At 40.8% G+C, this 6,415-nt stretch overlaps 1 protein-coding gene across 1 annotated transcript in view; it reads right to left on the bottom strand.

Annotated features, from left to right (window-relative positions):
- Nucleotides 1-6,415, bottom strand: part of DMGDH (dimethylglycine dehydrogenase) — a 62,244-nt gene that overhangs the window by 54,403 nt on the left and 1,426 nt on the right. The window lies entirely within an intron of this gene.

Raw genomic sequence — 6,415 nt, 5'->3', positions numbered from 1 at the left:
CCCCCCCCATACTGTTTTCTATGGCTGCACCAATTTACATTCCCTCCAACAATGCACAAGGGTTCCTTTTTATCCACATTCCTGCCAACAACATGCTCTAAGTTTTAGTAGTTTATCTGTTAAGCAATAATTTATTACTGGCAAGAAACTGAGAAGCACCAGCCATTCTTTTGGGATGAGAACACATCAGCTCCAGTTTGAGCATAGCTGGGCATGAGACTCATGGCAGAGTTATGAGAAGCAATCTGAACCATGTAGGTAACATGAAGTCAGTCAATGAATGTATAATTTAAGTCTCTAAAAGTTACTAAGGAAAGAGTGTTTGTAGGTTCATAAATGGGATAATTTAGATGAGAAGTTTAGGAATGTATGCTGTTAGGAGGAATATGGGGGTGAGGGGGCATACAACGTGGACCCAAACCAGCAAATCATGTGTTTCCGTAAGGAGAAGGAGCATGGACTAGCAAAATTTTCCTTGACCCAATCCCCACCATTCTCTTAAATGGAACAGCCCTCCTGTTCTCTTTCCTAAAATTTCAAAATTCAAGAATTGGAAAATTCCTGAGAACTAGAGCCTGGCTAATTGGTGAACAGACCTTTGTTGAAGCCTACCCTATCTGATGAACACATAGATTGTACCTCACAAATATTTGCTGAATAAACACTTATTAATTACTCTCACAAAAAATATCTAAATAGTAGCATGCCAAAGCCGCTTTTACTAACTCGGGCAGATGCAACGTAGTATCCAAAAAAAGAATCCTAAGCAATTATATGAAGCAGCTTCTCTAAATTAAGTATCTGGGGCCCCATTTTGCAGCTAATTTATCCTGGAAAGCTCATCAGAACACAATCTGTTCAAAATAAAATCTGTTTGGGAGGATTTATAAGGTTCTTCTGTGATAGTCATAGGTATTTGGTTCTCCCAAACTCAAAAGCACCCCATTTAAAGTTCATCGATCATCCTTTACGGACCAGAACCCTAGGGCTTCTATCAAGTACTTGTTGAAGCATTTGGACACATGCACAGCTTTTTTTTTTTTTTTTTTTTTTTTAATCCTCGCAGGGCTTAGACGTGCGCTCATAGCCAAGCCCCATTCTAATGGAAGTACAAGTCAGGCTCTTTCACCTTCAAATATCCCACTCTCCTCTACAAGCTTAGTATCTAGCATGCATATGAGCTTTTCTAGAGCAATAATGGAGAATCCCTAGCCTTCAGGTATCTGCTAGGTATGTCTTCCATATATCTCTCATCAGTCAAAAAAAATGATATTCATAAACCCTGGTGTAGGGCTCCATTCACCATTTACTCAAGATCCTCTGAGCTTAACCTGGGGTAAACCAGACCACCAGAAAATTGTATATCTGCACTATATCAATCCTCTTCCCCTCTCCAGAAAGCTATTTTCATAGAATTATGAATTAATAATCCTTCATCTGAAAAAGTCACATGGGTTCGTTTTTGTAAAATTGTTATTCTAGACATTTAGCCCAATGAACTTTGTTTAGGGAACACTGTGTTTCTGTTCTAGGCTTCAGCAAGGATATATTAAATGGGAATTTTGAAGGAGAAAACATTGTTTTGTTTTGTTTTTTTAAGATTTTATTTACTTATTTGAGAGACAGAGAACACAAGTCAGGGAGGGGCAGAGGGAGAGGGACAAGCAGACTCCCTGCTGAGCCAGGAGCCGATGCAGGACTCGATCCCAGGACCCTGAGATCATGACCTGAGCTGAAGTCAGATGCTTAACTGACTGAGCCACCCAGGTGCCCCGAAAACATTGTTCTTATCCTTCAAGATTTTGTAGCCTGACTGAAGTCATGAAACTTTCATATATGAACCAATGAAATCAAGAGCATATAATTAAGTGCCAGAGCATGTAGAGAAAGCCATGAGAACTTAGAGAAAAGGCGTCTGGGTGCACAGTAAGCCTCCAACTCTTGTTAAGCCGCCAACTCTTGATTTCAGTTCAGGTCAGGATCTCAGGATCATGGGATTGAGCCCCAAGTCAGGCTCCACGCTCAGCGTGGAATCTTCTTCTTTCCCTCTCTTTTTCTCTCCCTCTGATCCTCTCCCCCCTCTAAAATAAGTAAACAAATCGTTTTAAAAAGAACTAAGAGAAGATGCTAGAATGGTCACAAGTCTACAAGGAGGACAGGAAGGGGCCTACCTTTGAATTGAGGAGAGAAAATTAAAGTCAGAAGAGAAGATAAAAGGAGGAAGATGAAACAGAGACAAGAATAATCATTAAGAACTATAACTCTTTGAATAAAATCAGAATTATGAATCCTTGTTGATTAAATGAATAAATAAATACACAAAGAAACAGGGAGAAGAAAAAGCTCTTCCTTACAGTCGGCTAACAATGAATGAGTAGGGAAGGAATGATGGCATTAGAAAAATCACCAATTGTCACTAAAGCTAGTGATGCTCTATCCCTTTAATAATCGTGCCCTCTCTTTCATGAACTTCTACAACCTCAAAAAGCCCAGTGACTAACCTCAAGCCATTACATAACCCAAAGGCTCCACACACTCATAGCCAATAAAAAAATGTAAGCACACCCGCTAAAATACATGGATTTCTTTATTCTAACATGACATATGAATACGCATTACTATAGCAAGAGATCATAAAACATACAAAAACAACTTGAAATGAATTAAGTATTTTAAATCATTTTTATGTTGTGTATTGTGTAGAAAAGCTTTTGAATTTTTAAATTTTACTTATGTAAAAAAGCTTTTGAGTTTTTAAAGTTTATTATATGGAAGAGCTTTTGAACAGTCAACAAATTTATTAATATTTTAACAAAGCTATGTGAGTAACATGCTTTATTACTGAAATATATATAGGATTAGCCTTGGTAAAACGGCAGCTTGAAGGCCTAATCCCAGATTTGTTTTATTCTGAGACTGGTTTGAATGGCTATGCTAACAGAACCTCGCTGTCAATGATACAAAGGTCTGAGTGGGACAAGGGCACTTTCTTGACTGTACCCTGTGCATCGTGACCCCACTTCCTCTGACCCCGTCACCACCTACACAAACGTTTCTGTTGAAACTTGACTATTCATGTTTCATACTCTCTTGTCCATCAGTTGTTGGTATAAGCTAATTGGAAGTCCTTGCATTTTTATATCTTGAATAAATGCGTACAAATCCCACTGAAACTCATCCTTTGGAAAAATTTTAGATGCATTAAAAAATTTATCTCATATATATATATAAGATATATATATGAGTTTTTGTAGATGACACATATCATTTTTGGCCAGAAAAATCTAATAATGATGCCAACATTTCTAAACATCGCTTTTCAAAATGCTCTCTTCCCAACAGAACTATTTTGCAAAAAGCAGTTATCTCTCCGTTGTAATATCATCTTTTACTTTGAAAGGATAGATTGCATTTATTATTTTTCTATGTGTATCTGCTATGCAGAAATGACTAGCAGCCATTCGCATCACTACAAAGGTCACTAAACTTAGGACACTTGTCTTTTGGTAAAAGAAAAATTTCGTTTCATAATCCTTTCAATTATATGAGATGTGGTACAACATTTTCAAGTTCATTCCCTCTTCCTTTCATCACAAATTGTATTATTTAAAGCCCTGTTTCTATAAAATTCATCACAACAATGATCTTCTATAGCATGTGACCTGCGTTATGTCATGGTAGACTAAAGACAAAAGAAAGTATGGGGCCGCCTCCTTTGTGGTGTGCCAAACTTCCTTTTAGTCAAGCTTGGAGTCGTACCCAATATATCACCCGCATCACAAGTGAAGGCTATTTATAAAGACCAGTAAAGCTTAATTTCTTTGTTACATTTTTAGATGAAAATGAATAGAAAGTTCTAATCTTGTCTTCCTACACCCCAAATGGATCATTGTGCATCTTTAGATCTTTAGTTCTCAGGACATTCAGTTCTCCAGAACATTCACTCTGACACCATCCCCGGGGCTGCCTCTCCTGGGAGCTCCATCCTCTCCCCTTTCCCTCCATCCTTCATGAAATGTTCTATGTAGGTAGTACTGGCACCTGCTGACAAAGCAGTCTTGTTAAAATGTAGCAAAACTTCAGGATTTGGGGATTTGTGACTCCAATTTTAATATTCATTTGCAAGCTGTGCCTTCCTCCCTAAGTACTTGATTCCTGCACTTTACAGATATGTTTAACCTTGAGCACATGTTATACTTCAATGAGACTGCCTGGATTTTTGTAGTCTGCCCCTTTAGCTGGCTCCCCAGCCTTCCACATTCTCAAATCTGCTCTAAATACTTCTCCAAGTTAAAAATTCTGAATATGTGGCAGTTCTTCATGTTGCTTTTTCGTTTATTCCCAGGGGGTCAAATAATCTGGCTCCCGATGCGTGAGTCCATCTTGAGCTCACACTGCCCGGGTCTCTCTTTCTAAACTGTATAGTATAACACCTTGTGCACGAAGCAGGAACGTGCCTTTCCTGCTTACCCTGGCATCTCTCTGGTTAAGGGGAAATTACTTTGCACGGTTAACATTTAACAAGAAGCTATCATCTTAAGAACTTTGCCCACTTTTCTTGAAAAAACTTAGGTTAAGAGTATGTTGCTCTTTTGTTTCTTCATTCATGGGATGTCTAAGAAGTAATAATGCAGGGAATCCAGTAATCTATTTCCAAAATGGAGGCCACATCGAATCAATCAAATATAAATGAGCAAAGCTGTAATTAAAATACTAAAACGTATGCCCTCCTTAATAATCAGGAAGTATTAAAAGGGTGTAACCCTCTCTCTCAGGATATCTTCACTTGCCTAAATTTCCCCCTGCCTGGACAGCCTCACCACACCCTCGCTCACTTCTTCCTGGGCTCTGCTAAGGTATTATCTCCTCCAAGCAGCCTCCTGACTCCTCCGTCCCATTGTTCTTCATCCCCTTACCCCTCCTTACTCTTCTTCATGGCACGGATTACTCTCAAGCATTGCCTGTGTGTTCTCTGTCTGCTGCACCAGAATGTGGCTCTCTGAAGCCAGGCATTCGTTTTTCACTGCTGTGTCCCCACCTCCTGGAACAGGGCTGGCCTGACCCAATATAGGCTCTCAGTGAATACTGTTGAAAGGGTGAGTGAATGTCCACTAAGGAGAAGTTATAGAAGAGCTACAGGAGAAATGCAGGCTTCCTTCTGCGTGATAACATGATGCCTACCTAGAAAGTCTAGTTCAGGGAGGGGAGAAGAGCTTGGAGTATTGGAGGCTTCCCAGACCCCTCTCTCCAGGTAGGAGGAAGCGAGCTGAGGGACAACTGAGGAAACAAGAGCCAATGTGCCTGTAAAGGCTCTGAAAGGACACTCGAGGAGGACCAGGTGCCTGCACCTCCCACTCAGACTAAGGGATGAGGGGACTGGAAGGAAGGAGACAGGGGAGAGGAGCTGAGCTTGGTCTGACTTTTCTAGAAGCCTCCATCCAGTCCATGGGTGAGGTCTGACTATGAGACCACTGGGGATGCTGGGGCCAACTGGGCCTAAATCTGGGCTGCGCTCTCCCCCAATCTCAAAAGAAGACAGGCAGCCCTTTCAGTGCTTGACACCCCCAAACCTAGAGGGGGTCCAAGATTCAAAAGTCTCTAAAAAGCACTGTTTCCTCTAGTCTTAGCAGAGGGAAACTAAAGACAGAAAGGGAGGAGAAGCAGTGGCTAACACTGCCCAACTCTTTCTCCAAAAGAATTTTGTACTAATAGTCACAAAAACTTCCTCTCATCCTCAGCGAACTTCAGAAATCATTGGGATGGCATACTGGTATGAGAGCAGTGTCAACCACTTCATTTACCTGAGCAACTTTCCATTTCAGCCCAATTACTGTGTAGCATGGGAACAATTATGTGTATCATTAAATGCGTCCAACAGACTGGGCTGTGTGTCTATTTAGCACAACATAAAAGCAGTGTCACATGTTCCCAGTCCTCATAGTTCTCAGCTCATGAAGCCAAGTTGTCAATCCACAGTGCAGAATTAAAATCACACATAAAGGGACCCCTGGGTGGCTCATATAGTTAAGCGTCTGACTTTGGCTCAGGTCATGATCTCCAGGACCTGGGATTGAGCCCCACATTAGGCTTCCCACTCAGCAGGGAGTCTGCTTCTCCCTCTTCCTCTGCCTCTTCCCCCTGCTTGTGCTCTCTCTGTCTGTCTCTCTCTCAAAATGAATAAACAACATCTTAAAAAAAATCATACATAAAAACAAAAGGACCACGAAACCCAGATGAGGGGAGTTTAGGCAAAGGTCTCCGGCTATGTTTGAGATCAGCTCAGGATCCTTCCACACAAAAGCTAACGTTTGCTAAACATTTACCACTTGTTTAAGACCTTTACACATATTAACTCAACCTTCGTCACAACCCTGTTAGGTAGGTGCTGTTGACATCCCCTTTTGCACAGCAGGAA

The sequence above is a fragment of the Ursus maritimus genome, unplaced genomic scaffold (assembly GCF_017311325.1).
Source record: "Ursus maritimus isolate PB19 unplaced genomic scaffold, ASM1731132v1 scaffold_5, whole genome shotgun sequence".
Classification (NCBI taxonomy): Eukaryota; Metazoa; Chordata; class Mammalia; order Carnivora; family Ursidae; genus Ursus; species Ursus maritimus.
This window is presented reverse-complemented; position numbering and strand designations above follow the sequence as displayed.